Below are 17981 nucleotides of genomic sequence, written 5' to 3' on the forward strand. Positions count from 1 at the left end.
TGCTTTACACTTTCAATTTCTTGAGTGGTGTGTATCCATCACATATAGTATTTTGTAGGTATTTTGTTCACCTTATGAGAAAGATTGTGTCAAGTTTCCATCTGTCATATGGGCATTTTCCTTGCACAGGGGCTGCAGTTCTTATACTTAATCCTCAGTCCAGTAAGGAAGCAAATGTTCTTGCATGGGTTGCCTTCACCTATTTTTTCTTTTTTGTCAGAGCTCTGTATTTAAATTTTTTTTAACTTCCTCAGTTTTATTGAGATAATTTACATATAACATTATACAAGTTTAAACTGTATAACACAATAGTTAGATATATGTATAGTGCAAAACTGTTACCGCAGTAAGGTTATTAACAAACATCGACTCACATTTACATTGTTATAGTTTTCTTTTCTTTGTGATGAGAATTTTTAAGATCTACTCTCTTATCAACTTTCATATATACAATGTAGTATTGTCAACTATAGTCACCACATTGTACTTATGTCCCTATAATTTAAAGTCAAAGAACACTGGAGGCCTAATCTCTTTCACATAAAAGATGAGGTGATTGCAAGGGAATTGAGAAACAATCCTTTCAGGAAAGAGGAGGAGACCTTGAGGATTTTGCTGTCCTGGCTTGCAGAAGACAGAAGTTAATGTGTGATACTGCAGTACTTGGGCCGACATCACACGAAGGCTAAGTGGCTATCTCAGTTCCCAAGAGTAGACTCAGATAAGAATTTGGATTGGATTATTTATTTGGGAATAAAAGGAAAGTCAATAAAGGGCAAGTAGGTTATTAGGGTTCACTCCCACTGTGGACCCTCTGACTTACTCAAGAAGTTGAGCTCTTAACTTCCAAGTCCCATCCTGTATTCACCCTCAGACAGAGACGTGCACTTAAATAATTGTGGGGTGGGCTGAAGGCATCAGCTAAGAATGTCATTGCAAGGTCCTCAGGGCACAGATTCTGATTCTAGATGTGCATGCAGACAGCTTGGCCACTTTGTTTATTGCAGAGCTGAGGATTGAGGGCTACCCAGCCTGCCCAACTATTTGTACATTGCTGATGTCTGTCATTATAACAGATGATTGTGGCATTTGAAGAATTGTTTGTAAGTTAATCAAAACTTTAATCTTATTTAATACTTTAAAATTCATGTGCATATTGGGAGACTATCGTGTATGTGCTGTGTAAGGGTGTGTGTCCTTGCATATTTGAGAGGATGCACAGTCTTAGTTACTGAGGCAGGATTAGTGGTATGTGTCAATGCAAATGTGATATAAAACACCATTCTTATTGTGAGCTTGTGAACTTAAGAGGAAATGACAAAACATCTTGATTAGAAAACTGCCTTTCCACCCAATGTGATATGTGTAATATGAAATGTGTTTTGAAATGGATCTGAAGTCAGTAACTGCTGGATGGAAACCACATGCTTTTTAAAAACACTCTTTCTTCCCAAGTGGTCTTTGTGCTAAAATTAGGAACAGAAAGGTTGACCACACCAAAGGCCACAGACTGGTTCCAAATAGTAAAAGGAGTTCGTCAAGGCTGTATATTGTCACCCTGTTTATTTAACTTATATGCAGAGTACATCATGAGAAATGCTGGACTGGAAGAAACACAAACTGGAATCAAGATTGCCGGGAGAAATATCAATAACCTCAAATATGCAGATGACACCACCCTTATGGCAGAAAGTGAAGAGGAACTCAAAAGCCTCTTGATGAAAGTGAAAGTGGAGAGTGAAAAGGTTGGCTTAAAGCTCGACATTCAGAAAACGAAGATCATGGCATCCGGTCCCACCACTTCATGGGAGATGGGGAAACAGTGGAAACAGTGTCAGACTTTATTTTTCTGGGCTCCAAAATCACTGCAGATGGTGACTGCAGCCATGAAATTAAAAGATGCTTACTCCTTGGAAGGAAAGTTATGACCAACCTAGATAACATATTCAAAAGCAGAGACATTACTTTGCCAACAAAGGTTTGTCTAGTCAAGGCTATGATTTTTCCTGTGGTCATATATGGATGTGAGAGTTGGACTGTGAAGAAGGCTGAGCCCCAAAGAATTGATGCTTTTGAAGTGTGGTGTTGGAGAAGACTCTTGAGAGTCCCTTGGACTGCAAGGAGATCCAACCAGTCCATTCTGAAGGAGATCAGCCCTGGGATTTCTTTGGAAGGAATGATGCTAAAGCTGAAACTGCAGAACTTTGGCCACCTCATGCGAAGAGTTGACTCATTGGAAAAGACTCTGATGCTGGGAGGGATTGGGGGCAGGAGGAGAAGGGGATGACAGAGGATGAGATGGCTGGATGGCATCACTGACTCGATGGACGTGAGTCTCGGTGAACTCTGGGAGTTGGTGATGGATAGGGAGGCCTGGTGTGCTGCGATTCATGGGGTCGCAAAGAGTCAGACACGACTGAGCGACTGATCTGATCTGATCTGATCTGTGGACAATCATGCCAAAATCTACCTGCCTTCCCTACGTGGCCTTGAGGGAAGGGCGGACACCCAGGAGAGCATAATATTGAACATAACAGGCCTGTTAATTAGGAGGGACATCTTAGAAGCAGTCTGTATCAAAATGGGCAGATTTTTTAAAGTATGGGTGAAATATTATGAATCAGTCATCAAATCTATGTTTTCAAATGGCCCATAGAAAAAAATACAGACTCATCATTTTTCACTATTTATCATCAAAATCCTTCTGACTTGACAGGTTGACAGCATAATGATTTTTAAACTGTGTTGGCATATAGGATGCACGTGGGTTTTTTGACACTTGGGTGCATTTTCTGTGAGCCCAGAAGAAATATATAAATTTAAAACCCAGTATTATCAGAATATATTAAAATGTGTGTGGCACCATTGCTATTTCAAGCTTTTCTATTTTTCTAAGTCTGTTTCTTTCCATATATATAAAATAAGCATATATACAAAAAATAGGCATTTTAATTATGTGTACATACTATATTAGTCATTATCCAATCAAGAAAGCACAAACCATGTTAGTTATTTTTAATGGAGAAAATTTAATATGGAATTTGTTCAATAGATTTAAAAGACTAAAATTTGCCAAAGAAACATATATTATAAGCTAATACCTCTTAGGATGCAGGAACAAGGAGAGGGAGCTGGAATTATAAGAAGCTTGAAGAAGGGACCCTGGAAAGCAGAATCTGAAGGGATGCACAGAGACTAGCTCTTTGTGCAGCAAAAATAAATACATTACACCATTATATTATACCACTGAAGGCTGGACTCAAAAGTCAGTCCCCAGGAAGAAGTAAGTCTACAGGGATGTTCACTGGAACAAGTGAACAGGAAAAGGCTACTCTCCCTCAAGTGCCTGTTACTGGCCCAATTTAGTACTTTGATGGTGGCAACAGAGAAATACGGTCTGCAGTGTCTCAACCCCAGCATCCAATCAGTGTTTAGAAGGTGAGCATGGGGAGAAATGACAAAAGCTTAATGACCACCACATGTCCATATTGGATTTAATCATATGAAATTGCCGATATTCAACTAATACACTTTTTAATCTACAAAAACAGCAATTTCATATGCTTCCCAGGTGGTGCTAGTGGTAAAGAACTCACCTGCAATGCCGGAAACATAATGAGATGTGGGTTCAGTCCCTGGGTCAGGAAGATCTCCTGCTGAAGGACCTGGCAACCCACTCCGGTATTCTTGCCTGGAGAATCCCATGGACAGAGGAGCCTGGTGGGCTACAATCCATGGGGTCGCAAAGTGGCCCAACTGAAAGGACTTAGCATGTACACACACATACATTATACTAGATATCATTAAAACGTATTTCATATGTTTATAAATGTTCACACCTTATATAAATAAATAAATATATATATATATATATATACACACACACACATAAAGTCAAACATATTTAAAGGGGAGGGATATTTTTACATTTAATTATGTCAGATGAAGCTGGTGCCATTCTCTGAATGAGATAAAATGTACACATATAGATACAGCTATTTTCAGCTGACCAATAGGAGCACTTATCCTGGGTTTCTATGGTAAGTGTGCTGGCATATTTTTGCATGATGCCTTTTACCACTGCAGTGTTCTCCCATCATGGGTGCATACCTCATTCATTCATCATCCTTCTGCCTTGATCATGATCCAATAAGTCTTCAAGCACCCACAGTGAGCATGTTCTAGAAATGAAGGCCTGATTTAAAGACTCCTCCATATCTAGATTAGGAGGGGAAATCGGGACTTTTGGAGCAGTTCTTTTAAGGATTTAAGACCCTTTACAGTTGCTGCTTCTATGGCACTGTTATGATGTTTTAGTGTAGAGCTATCTCTTGGAAAGGCAGCTGTTGGTCTTTGGTTACTTGTTTGCATTTTGGGGCTGGATTCTTAGTCTAAAAGGGGAAGTGTATGCTTGAGTTTTCTTAATAGGGAGTGATTCAGAAGCTGTTAAGTCATCAGTAAAGGTACACAGTGTGCTTATAACAGGCCACGTGAAGGCTCTGTGAGCACCTGCCAATGACTATTGTGCTTCTCCCAGGGCCATGGTACAGATTTCTGTCTGGAAGTGAGGGCTGGCAAAACCAGACGGAGTGTGGGGTGATGATGCTAAAAGATCTCAGAAGTGTTTGCATCACTCCCATGCGCAGCTCAGCTCAGGGAATTCCACAGACAGTTTCCTAAGTGGGCATTTTCTCTCACACAACTCACTGTCCTTTCCAGGCCCCTAGGCCCCACATCTGTTTCTCCTGGCAAATTAGTGCCACAATTCCAAAGTGATTTGACTGGTATTCCAGCACTACCTTCTATTCTGCCTCTTTCACAATACAGGAGTACAGAAAATGGACAAATGGACTATTTTTGAACCAGAAGTTGGCCCAACTGTCAGGAGTAGTAGCAGCTGAGTAATGTTTGTGGGATAGGCTGCTCATGACAGATGACTTTATAATCACCTTCCGTATCCCAAGGATAAGAATGTCTGTTGAAATCGGCATAACCCTCTTAGGCTTTCAAAATCCAACCTCCAGAGCCCAGACAAACTGCAGTGTGCACACTTGGCTGTTCATATGACCACGGTCTCCTCTATTTACCCAAATGTGTTCTGGGCATTATTGTTCACCCCTCACATTGTCCATTGTGCCTGTTAACAGATCAAATGGCTCCTATTACTATATGGTGGCCTCGTTCCAGAGGGACTCATTATTGCCTTTACTTGCTTGTAAAATCTTTCTGTGTTTAATCCTCGCCGCACTTTCATTTTTTCCTTCCCATCTGTCAATGGGCTTTTGTGCCCTGTGGATCAGCATATCAACACTTCACTCTTCCTCTCCTGAAAACAGCTCTTGTTTCTGAAGTCCTTTTACTGGGAAATGCTGTTGAACAATTTGCACAGGACAAGTAGGAGAGCTGGAGAAAAGACAACACCGAACCTCTGCATTCAGTTCAGTACATTTAATGGATACCTCGATCAGTCTCCTATTGACATGAGGTTCTTCCCTGGGCCATAGTTTCATATTCCTATCTTGAGAGCACTCACTGCAGAAGTGAACTTTCTTTGGTACAAAACAAAGGTGACTTGCAGAAACCCTTTGCTTGCTGGGAAGATGAAATGTTTTAAATAAGGTGATGATGCCCTCTTCCATTTGCTTCTTCTGTTGAACAGGTGGGTATTTGTGGGCTGTTCCTAACCTCTGCAAAGTGCATTGAAAAAAAATTCTCAGCTAGATAATTCTTAAACATTTTCACTGTCCCTATGCACATAATTTACTAGCTTGTTCTTGATCAGAGGATTACTGAAGAGGAGCTGGGTAAGGTTTGCACTGACTCCAGACAGCAGGCAGGATGTGGTAATTTATGTGAGTGGGTTTCTGATGACAAGTAAGGGTACGCCTATCTGTGTGCTGCGACATTCCTTAGCTTAGTGTTAGAAACAATAGGACAAGGCTCATGTGTCCACATTTTCCAAACTTATAGCTTAATTTTAGAACTGTTAAAATCAATGACACTGGGACTAAGACTTGGCAGTTTGGCACCAGTGGAATGTGGGAAAGAGTTAAGTAGATTCCAAGTGCAACCTGTGAGCCTCTTGAATCAGAATTACCTGGGATGTTTCACAGAAATGAAATTTCCAAGGCCCATCCCAGAGGGCTGATTCAAAATATTAAAATGAGGTACTGGGGATCTGTAAGTTTAATAGGCTCTTCCAGCTATTCTAACTTACTCCAAAGTTTGAAACTAACTCTTCTTGAGGTTCAGTGTCATTTCTGAGTGGGGTCAGCAGAGATCAGACATTTCCTCCTGCTTGTTCAGAAGAATGTATTGTTTTAACTGCCAAGAAGTCTAGCCATGCTTGTCTATGAGACTAGTTTATCTGAAGTAATATAATGAAAAGATTTAGTTTGAGAAGGATTTCCTCTCCCAAGCCAGTTTGTAAAGACCCTGACCATGTTTTCATTTCATGAGTTGTTTACTTTTGCTGTTGTTCAGTTGCTAGGCTGTGTCTGACTCTTTGCAACCCTGTGGACTGCAGCATGCCAGGCCTCCCTGTCCATACTGTTCTTGGGTTTCTTGCAGCAAGAATACTGAAGCGGTTTGCCATTTCTTCCTCTGGTGGACCACGTTTTGTCAGAACTCTTCACTATGACCTGTCTGTCTTAGGGGGCCCTGCACAGCATGGCTCATAGCTTCATTGAGTTACATTAGCCCCTTCACCACAAGGCTGTGATTCATAAATAGGTGCTTACTTTTATCTCCATGTAATTCTGTTCATTCAGTATTTTAATACAACAACAACCACAGAAAATTGTAAAAAGAATTTCCTCCTTTTTATCCAGAGGGTTGTGTCAGTGTAGGTACTACAATTAAACATTAGTCAGCAAGCCTTTCTTGTTTTAACCTTTGCTTAAAGCATTTCTCCAAAGCATTAATCTAGAAAACTTCAAGAAGGACCTTATAATGCCTCCATGTCACCTTTTAGAGAATAAATTCTCATCAAATGCCAGGACTCAAGTTGTAGCTGAGGAAAGTTCTATGTAACCTCCTGAGAAAGCATTTTCTTTTTCCTTCTCATTTAGATAAAAGTACAATAAAAACAATTTGACAAAGACTTAATAACTAATGCCTGATAAATTGAAGCTTCATTGTATATAGTTCTGAACAGAAGCTAGACTTTCAATGTCTAGCTGCTTTTATCACAGGTATATTATTCTGCCGCTCAGACTGTTCCTGTAGATCTTGCTGGTGAAACACCACAGAAAGTAAAACAGGCTCCCAGAACATAGTTATTTCCATACCCTCCCACAAAGTATTCCCTTTGTAACAAGCAATTTGTCTGCACTCAACTTTTCCCAGTTGGCTCCCTGAATCAGACAGGCTTTCCCCAAATCCCTGGGGCTATTAGTCCTGTTAATCTTTGCCCTTCACAAATGAATCTTTTGTGCTGCTTGTGACTGAGCTTGGATTGCTGTCTTTCCTCCCTTTCATTCTTCTTTTTTTTTTTTTTTAATGAACAATAAGAGCAAACAGCTTGGGCTGAAGAGAGGTAGTGGGGAGCAGTGACCTCTGGTTGGTAAATCATGATGATACAGTTTATGGGTTTGGAGGATTCCATTGTTAGGGGACACAGGGCAGGATCATCTCCTAAGGAAATACAGTGGTCACATGATGAAGCGATCCCTAAGGATGAGAGAAACCCCTAGGTTTCTGCTGCTGAACAATGGCCAAGTTCACCGGTGTTCTCAGGTGCATGGGGGAAAATAGGCCCTCATTGTTCAGGCAGCATCAGCACCTGCCTTTGTTTCTGCTTCCCTTGCTGCAGCATCAACACTATCTTGTCAATCTGGAGACAGGTTGACGTAAGACATAACCACTGATGAGTATTTAGCCAGTCAGTGCACCAAATGGCTTGTCCTTCCTCGTATGTACGTATCTTCATCTCCCCATGAACTAGGCATAGAATAACTGAAACTTTCACCAGACACATAATTTGTGATGTCCAGTTTAACTGTTCATCAGCTACTTATATTTTTTTGCCTTAATATAATGCTATGCTGAAACATAGAGGCTTGACAAATTAAACTTGGGAAGTTATAAATAACACTGGCATTTTAAAATTTTGTATATTTTTCTATTCATTTTTTCTCTAGTTCCAGATGATATTTCTTAGCTTTTAAAAAATTTGAGACATGATATACATAGTATATATATATATATTTATAATCTATACATTGATGAATATTTACAATATATACAGTCATGTAACTGTCACTGATAAATCCCATAAACAACCCCCGGGAAATAAAAATGGAATCTTGGGTGTGAGGTGGGGACAAATACATTAGGAGTTTGAGACTAACATTTACCCACTACTATATATAAAGGTAAACAAGTAAGGTACACGACAAGGATCTACTGCATAGCACAGGGACCTCTACTCAGTATCTTGTAATAACTTATAAAGGAAAAAATCTGGAAAAGAAAAAATCAAGTAAACATATACGAAACAGACTCATAGACATAGAAAACAAACTTACATTTACCAAAGGGAAAATATTTGGGGGAGGGATAAATTAGGAGTTTGAGATTAACATGTATAGACAATTATATATAAAATAACCAACAAGGACCTACTGTATAGCACAGGGAGCTATACTCAATATTTTGTAATAACCTATATGGGAAAAGAATCTGAAAAGAATATATATATACATGTATATGTATGTGTGTGTGTTAGTCTCTCAGTCATGTCTGACTTTTTACAACCCACAAACTGTAGCCTGTCAGGCTTCTCTGTCTTTGGAATTCTCCATGCAAGAATACTGGAGTGGGTTGCCATTTTCTTCTCCAGGGGATATTCCTGACCTAGAGACTGAAATTGAACCTGAGTGTCCTACATTGCAAGCGGATTCTTTACTGTTTGAGCTACCAGGGAATGCCAAATATATATATATATATATATATATATATATATATATATATATATATATAAAAACCTGAACCACTTGAAACTAACACAACACTGTAAATTAACCATACTTCAACAAAAAATAAGATAAAATAAATAATGCATATTCTTAAAAAGTTATTTCAGAGTGAAAAAATAGAATCTGGGTAATAAAATAAAATCTAATTTTTTCTTTTTTCTTTATTTTAATTAATTAACTAATTTTAATTGAAGGATAATTACTTTACAATATTGTAGCAATTTTTGCCATACATCAACATGAGTCAGCCACGGGTGCACATGTGTCCCCCCCATCCTGAACCCCACCTCCTACATCCCTCTCCAGCTCATCCCTCTGGGTTGTCCCAGAGCACTGGCTTTGAGTTCCCTGCTTCATGCATTGAATGCACTGGTCATCTTTTACATATGGTAATATACATTTTTCATTAGAGCTAGCTTTTAAAAATCCTTGAACTCAATAGCGTAGTATCTTTTGACATGATGTAAAAGTCTTTACTGTACATCTCTCTTTATATTAGAGATGGTGGAAGATATAGGAGTAAAGACAGCTTCTGCCTGCAGGAATTATCAGTGTTTCCATGAAAGGAAAGAAACCAATGAAATTTTTAGAGTGAGTCTTAACTATAGAGTTTTGAGGACAAGAACAGCAGATGTGCAGAAAAGGGGGCTACTGACTGGTCAAGTAAGGCTGGTGAAGAAGTCAGGGTTAAGGCCAGTATTGAAAGATGCAGAGGAATCTAGGTGAGGGAAAAAAAGGGAAGTCTATTTAGGAGAGGTCTGTGGAGAAAGAGAGGGTAGAATAACTTTTGAGCAAAAGCACAGTAGAGGAAACTTGATAACTTCAAAGAAAGAATAGTTTTCCCACAAAGTCAGCCAGTAGAGTGTAAATTTCAGGTGGTTCCTTATAAAGATTTGTGGCTTTGGAACAGTAAGGATCCTGCAGTGATTCAGATGTTTTGTTATGCATCTTTATTATGCAAAACCTGGGAAATGTAGATTTCTAGGCCACACTTCTGGACTGTGTTGTATCAATCACATATTGCTACATGATGACAAACCAGCTCAGAACTCAATAGCGCATGACAATAAGTATTTATTCTCATATGCAACGTTATGCAGGTTTAGCTCAATTTTGCTCCATGTGTGTTTATTCTAAGACTCAGACCAGAAAGGCCACAGCCACCGGATGCATATTCTTCTCATGCAGAAGAATAGGGTATTCCTACCATAGGATATTCCTCTGAAGGCATATACTGGAAACTTCTACCAGCATTCCACTGGTCAAATAAATCACATGGCCAATATCCATAGTATAGAGAAATAAGATTGCCTTTAGTAGGAAGAATTGCCGAGTCACATGGGAAAAGGTCTGGATACAGATAGGGGTGAAGAAATAGGAATAATTTTTCACATATGTAAAGCCTTTAACATATTATCACAATAATCCCCAGAAAAGATGTATGGAGTTGGCTCTGTCATTACTCCAATGGATCCTTTAAAAGGCTGGGTGACTTACTCAAGGTAATCTTGTTAGTAAGTGACTAAGACAGAGTTTCAGATGTGTCAAAAGTTTAATATACCCCCAACAACACGAAATATTTGCTTTAGTCCCTAGAAGAGGCTCTGAATTGCATTACAATGCATGTAATTTGTACTCTGAAGATCCTTTTTATTCACTTGTACCTGAAACCCCCAGACTATTACCTATTTTTTTATCTGGATCCTGTCAACTACAAATTGAAACTTGCCATCTACCTCTACCAGGATTAAATCTTGTGCTGCCACAGCTGCTTACCTTCAGTATCCCCTGAAAGAAGTTCAGGGTGGAGAGCTGAAATGAGGCATTCTATGCCCAAGGGAAAAACTGGCAGGACATGTTGTATTCAGATAGTTAGATATTTTCAGGAGCCAGTTTTATGAGCCCAATTCTTGAATCTCCCCATATCTAGAAAAGCACTAAAATCCCTTGGGGTGACGAATGTTCCTGCCAATGCAGGAGATGTAAGAGATGTGGATTTGATCCCTGGGTTGGGATGATCCTCTGGAAAAGGGCATAGCAACCCACTCCAGTATTCTTGCCTGGAGAATCCCATAGACAGAGGAGCCTGGCAGGCTACAGTCCATGGGGTTTTAAAGAGTCAAACAGAACTGAGGCAACTTATCAAGCATGCTAACAAGCATGTCTTTAAAAAGATATATATTTCATTGTCCCTACTTCTTATCAATAATATGCATTCTTCATTTTTTTGTACTCTACAGGATAATGAAGAAAAGTTGGACTCACTGAGTTTGCTAAGTACTGATAGTTTCACCCTGCTCATTGGAGACTCCTGTTTCATCCCATTTCTTCTCTGCTTTTGCCTTCTCCTCTCTCACTTCTACTACAAGTGATAATCATCTCTACAACCTGAATCTATGAAACCTAAAATTTCCCCAGTATTAAAACATCTTTTGGGTAGCCATCAAGGTCAAACCAAGAGAATTCCTCACTTCACCTTGCCTACATATTCCTTATTCCAGAAACAAATATTTTGTGTTTCTTTGTTTGGTATCTTATGGTGATGCTTAACATTTTTCATTGATGTAGCTTCTTGGGTTTCAGAGTTCAAGGGAATGGTGATTATGGACTAGTTTAGAAGCTGCCTGATGATATTTCCTGACACACAGCTCCTTGAGGAGGGCATCTGAGCAGATAATGTGTTGCCCTTTGGATGGATGGGTCAACTTAGAAAGTGGCACTTTAAGAGTGGTTGAAGGGCCACTTGGCCTTTTTCTGCCCTCTGGGAGTTCTTCCTGGATATGGGCAGAGACACCTGACCTTCTCAAGGGCCTACTGTCCTCTTTACCCTCTGCCTTCCTCTTCCACCATTATTACTTGATAATAATATTTTACCTTGATATTTGTCTATTACCTTACATTTGTGGATCATTAAATAATGAAGCATCTTGTCTGTTAACGTTATTAGTATAGTAAACAATCTTGCAAAACACAAAGCGAATAAAACACTTTACAACTTAACCAGAGCCAGAATGGATGGAGGATATTAAAAACTAACTTTTAATAATATTCAAACATTTATTTATTTATTTTAATTAAAGCCTTTTAACTAAAATGAAGTGTCATTTAATAGTAGTTCCTTTACATTAAATTTATATTACTATTAGACTCTTTTCTAATTTCATAAGTATAATGCTCCTTCATTGAAAACGTATTTCTCAGTTGATGTTTCATTTTTCTTATGTTTTAATGATGCAGCAATATATTCATAGCCATTTGCATTAGGTTGCATTTACCTTAAAATATAAATACTTGCTCAGTTATTAGTTCTGAAATACAGTGACCTCTTCCTTGAATATTTGATTTTTGTAGGTGAGTTATTTAGATCTATCTTCTAAAATTCTTTTTCCAGTGGTCATGTATGGATGTGAGAGTTCGACTGTGAAGAAAGCTGAGCCCCAAAGAATTGATGTTTTTGAACTGTGGTGTTGGAGAAGACTGTTGAGAGTCCCTTGGACTGCAAGAAGATCCAACCAGTCCATTCTAAAGGAGATCAGTCCTGGGTGTTCATTGGAAGGACTGATGCTGAAGCTGAAGCTCCAATACTTTGACCACCTGATGCAAAGAGTTGACTTATTGGAAAAGACCCTTTTGCTGGGAGGGATTGGGGGCAGGAGGAGAAGGGGACAACAGAGGATGAGATGGCTGGATAGCCTCACCAACTCGATGGACATGAGTTTAAGTAAACTCTGGGAGTTGGTGATGGACAGGGAGGCCTGGCATGCTGCAATTCATGGGGTCACAAAGAGTCGGACATGACTGAGTGACTGAACTGAACTGAACTGGAAAATTCTTTAGTTGTCAACTGAAGGATGAGCTAATCTTGGCTTTTGGGAATGCTTAAATGTTGTCCCAACTTATTGTCCCCAAAGCTTGTATTCATAGGAATGACAAATTTGCATTTGTTTCAAAATGAAGAGATACAACTTTTCCTATATTAAGCTTACAGAGATGTGACTTCTTTTTTATGTTAACCCTGTCACTCAAATCATAAAAGAAGAACCTTAGGAATCTTTGAAATTTGCATAATAAGTAAAGTTTTTTCTTTAATTTGCCCAGACTTGATAAAGTTTTGAGTCATTAAAAATGGAAATAAACAGGCAATCTTTAGAACATCTATAAAATGATATTCAAAATTTTCTTTACATCATTATTGAGTTGCTATGCCCCACATATTTATGATAATAAATTATCCACATGTATTTCAGTCTTTATTTAAAAGTTTCGTATCTATTATTCACAAAGAATTGAGTATCAATTTTGTTTGTTAAATTTTCCTAGCTCTCATTTCTGGGAGGAATCACTACTCTAAAAGCAGAAGATTCTCTGCTATTGCTTTGTGAAAACTCTTTTGACTTCAAAATTCTGACAATCAAGGGCTCTTCATAGCTCAGGCTTCCTAAATAAGTTATGGTCCTCCAAATGGACCAGCCTGTCCTGCTTCAGCTGTGACCAGGTAGGGAGGCAGACCAGAGGTGAGAGAGGGCCAAAAGGAAGATGCTGGCACCCCTAACTCTGTTTCAGCCTCTGATATAACCTTTACTGTATCTTATCAAGCTTTCTGTTTTTCATGATGGTGGCAGGAAATTAGGCCATTCCTTGGAGTCTGTGTATAGGACTTGGGATAATCAAATACTCTCCTCTACTCTTTGCATCTTTCTAGATTAGGAAAAGCTTCATCATAAACAAGAGCTGCCCTGCGCTGCAGTAAAATCTGAAGGCAGCTCTGAGAATCTCAAATTCAAATATCATCCCCCACCTTTAAGAAGACTTTGCTGGTCCTTTTATCTTTAGGAATCATTTGCTCTAGTCTTCTTCAGCTCATTCAATAAAAGATTACTGAAATTTTTTAGCCACCAAAGAAATGCAAATAAAAACCAAGATGACTAAAATGTTAAAGACTGACAATATCATGATGCCAGTCTTATGAAGCAACTAGAACTTCTATACATTCCTGATCCTTTAAAAAAAATGTTTTTCACTTGAATATGTGTATGTATCTACTTTTTGATTTACCTTCATTCAGAATAAAATCATTTCAATTTTTTGGTCTTAATTATTTAGTTATGTCACATCCCTTCCTATGTACTTACAGCTAAATTTATGGTTCATTAAGTAAAAATCAGAATGTACTTACTGATAAATAATGAAAGTAGAACCCATTAGTGTCTGGTATATTTCTAATAGGTGAAATCCTCCATCTTGAAGCATAAGCTTCTGGGAACTTGATTTTCAAAGGTAACAGAAAATTGTATTTGATATTTGTGATTTGTCTGGAAAAGCAAATTTGTCAGCTTCATTTTCCCTAAGCTGTTTCCAGGTATGACATTTTAGAAACTCAAGAGTGATCCCTTAGCTTTTTCTGTCCATTTGTCTCAGGAAATACGGCCTCTAGGTAAAGAGAGAGAAATATGCAAGGATATGGAAGATCTCTTGGGTCTTTTCAGTTGGGTGACATGGACATATGTGGGCACTGTCTACACCAGTTTGTCATCACAAGATCAGAGTTCTTGAGTAGATGAAATAGAATTTAAAAAGTCAAACACACTGAGCTTATCATTAATACTGTTTGTAAATTTTTTTTCATTTTCCTTCCAGATCTTGATGTCAGATATTGTCATATGATTGTCGTATGTCATATTGTCATATCTGTCATATGATGTCAGATAATGTTATATAAAACATATTGTCATATGTTTTTGCCAATGTTATAAGCAGAAGTGAGATTACATTATTACCTCTTGTAGAAAGCTTTAAGAGTCAGTGTGTAATTCACCATGCTCTCTCTTTCCACTTGCCATGGTGATCAGTAACATTTCAAATAGAGGCTCTTTTGTCAGCCTGGCTCCCAGCATGAGGGCATTGCTGAACATAGCCCCCAGTTGACCCATGATGGACTTGTAGCATGAACAATAAATTAAACCTTTGATGTTTTAGGCCACTGGGTATTCTTTGTTTTTGTTACTGCAGCATAACCTAGCTCATCTTGAGCTTTTCAGATGGGTTAAATAATTGGTCATTGAAAGACCAATTTTATTAATATGCCCCAAACAATAGAGCTTCATACACCAGAGAGCACAGTCATTGCCAGGAGACAAGTGGACCTGGAAAGACACCTGATGACTCAGAATCCTGGAGCACAGGGGGAAAAACATCCTTCTTTGCCCTGCCATTCTTTGCCAAACTCCTGAGCCCAAGTAAAGCATGGCTCAGTGATTCACAGTATGAGTGAAGTCACAGAGAATCAATAAACCATTTTATTTCATATCGGAAGTTCAACAGTCTTTCCAGTTACCCATGGCTGATGGTTTTGAGGGTTTAGTGGAGTTTCCTGGTGAATCATAGTTGTAATTTGGACTTCTGACTATTTAGGTGCTTCCCACTGCTCATAATCAGGAGTGGATCTGACTCATTGCACAGGTAGTTGTTTAAGTAATACATGTAGATGCTATTATTATATATACTTGTGGCTGGTCAGGCCTTTATAGGTCTTAAGCTCTTATTTGTTATTTTTAAGATTAAGAATCTAAATCTAGAGAAGTTATGTGACCATGTCATAGCTATAAGTGGCAGACTCTGTCAGAATCCAAGCCTCATGTCACAGTTACAGGACTCTTGACACACACTAGATGGTGTGTTTGCTTGGAACCAGAACAGAAAGAGAGGGTGGGTCATTCTTTTTTCAAATTGAAGTATAGTTGACTTATAATATTACATAAGTTTCAGGTATATAACATAGTGATTCAGTATTCTTAGAGATTATATTCTAAAGTAATTAAAAAATAATGGTTGTATATACCTATGCTGCACAATATATCCTTGTTTATTTATTTTAAACATAGTAATTTGTTCCTCTTTATTCTCTACCCTCTGCCCACTGGTAACCACAAGTTTGTTTTCTATATCTGTGAGTCTATTTTGTTATATGCATTACTTTATATCATCTTCTAGATTTCACACATAAGCGGTGGTGGTTTAACTGCTAAGTCATGTCCAGTTCTTGTTACCCCAGGGACTATAGCCTGTCAGGCTCCTCTGTCTATGGATTCTCCAGGCAAGAATAATGGAGTGAGTTGCCATTTACTTCTCCATTGGATCTACCTCACCCAGGAATCAAACCTGGTCTCCTACATTGTAGGTAGATTCTTTACTGAATGAACTATGAGGGAAGCCCACACATAAGTTATGACATAGAATACTTATCTTTCTCTCTCTGGCTTATTTCACTAAGCATAATACCCTCTGGGTTCATCCATGTTGTAAATGGTAGAATCTCATTCTTTTTTAATGGCTGAGTAATATTCCAATGTGGTGATGTTGTTTAGTTGCTATGTCATGTCTGACTGTTTTGTGACCCCATGGACTGTAGCCCACTAGGCTCCTCTGTCCACGGCATTTCTCAGGCAAAAGTACTAGGGTGTGTTGCCACTTCCTTCTCCAGGGGATCTTCCTGACCCAGGGAACCCAAGGATGGAACCCACATATCCAGGCAGATTCTTTACCATTAAGCCACCTGGGAATCCTAATATTCCATTATTTATATATATATATATACATACACACACACACACACATATATATATGCACACATATTTATATATGTGTGTGTGTGTAAATGTCTAACAGGCACATGAAAATATGCTTAATATTCCTAATCATCAGCCACTATGGAATACAGGATGGAATTTCCTAAAACAAAAACAAAAACAAAAGATAGGACTGCCTTGTGTATGTGTGCTCAGTTGTGTCTGACTCTTTGGGACGCCATGGACTGCAGCCTGCCAGTCTCCCCTGTCCATGGGATTTTTCAGGCAAGAATACTTGAGTAGGTTGTCATTTCCTCCTCCAGGGAATCTTCCCGACCCAGTGATTGAAACTGCATCTCTTGTGTCTCCTGCCTTGGGAGGCGAATTCTTTACCACTGAGCCACCTAGGAAGCCCTGGAAATGCCATATGATCCAGCAATCCAACTCCTGGGTATATATATGGAAAAAAAAAAACAAACAAACCTCTAGTTTGAAAAGGTACATGCACTTCAATGTTCATAGAAGCATTATTTACAATTTCCAAGATGTGGAAGCAAACTACACTTCCATCAACAGATGAATGGTTAAAGATTTTTTTGTTATTAGTAGACAATTTGATGATAGCCATTGTGGCAGAGGTGAAGTGGCTGTGGTTTGATTTGGATTTCTCTGATGATTAGAAATGTTAAGCATTTTTTCACATGCCTGTTAAACATCTATATATCTTCATTGGAAAAATGCCTATTCAGGTCTTCTGTCCATTTTTTAATTAGGTTGATTGTTTTCTTTATTTTTAAATTTGTGTATTTTTTCATTGAAGGACAATTGCTTTAGAGAATTTTGTTGTTTTCTGTCAAACATCAACAAGAATCAGCAATATGTATGCATATGACCCCTCCCTCTTGTACCTCCCTCCCATCTCCCTTCCCATTCCATTCCTCTAGATGGTTACAGAGCCCCCCGTTTGAGTTCCCTGAGTCATACAGCAAATTCCCATTGGCTATCTATTTTACATGTGATATTGTAAGTTTTCATGTTATTCTCTCCATACATTTCACTCTTTCCCTCCTCCCTTCCCACCATGTCCGTAAGTCTGTTCTCTATGTCTGTTTCTCCATTGCTGCCCTGCAAATAAATTCATCAGTACTATCTTTTAGATTCCATATTTATGCATTAGCATATGATATTTGTCTTTATCTTTCTGACTTACTTCACTCTGTATAATAGGCATCTAGGTTTGTCCACTTCATTAGAACAGACTCAAATGTGTTACTATGGCTGAGTAATATTCCATTTCATATATCTACCACAGCTTCTTTATCCATTCATCTGTCAATTGACATCTAGGTTGCTTCCATGTTCTAGCTATTGTAAATAATGCTTCAGTGAACATTGGGGTACATGTGTCTTTTTCAATTTTGGTTTACTCAGGGTATAT

This window comes from Bos javanicus, chromosome 13 (genome assembly GCF_032452875.1).
Source record: "Bos javanicus breed banteng chromosome 13, ARS-OSU_banteng_1.0, whole genome shotgun sequence".
Lineage (NCBI taxonomy): Eukaryota > Metazoa > Chordata > Mammalia > Artiodactyla > Bovidae > Bos > Bos javanicus.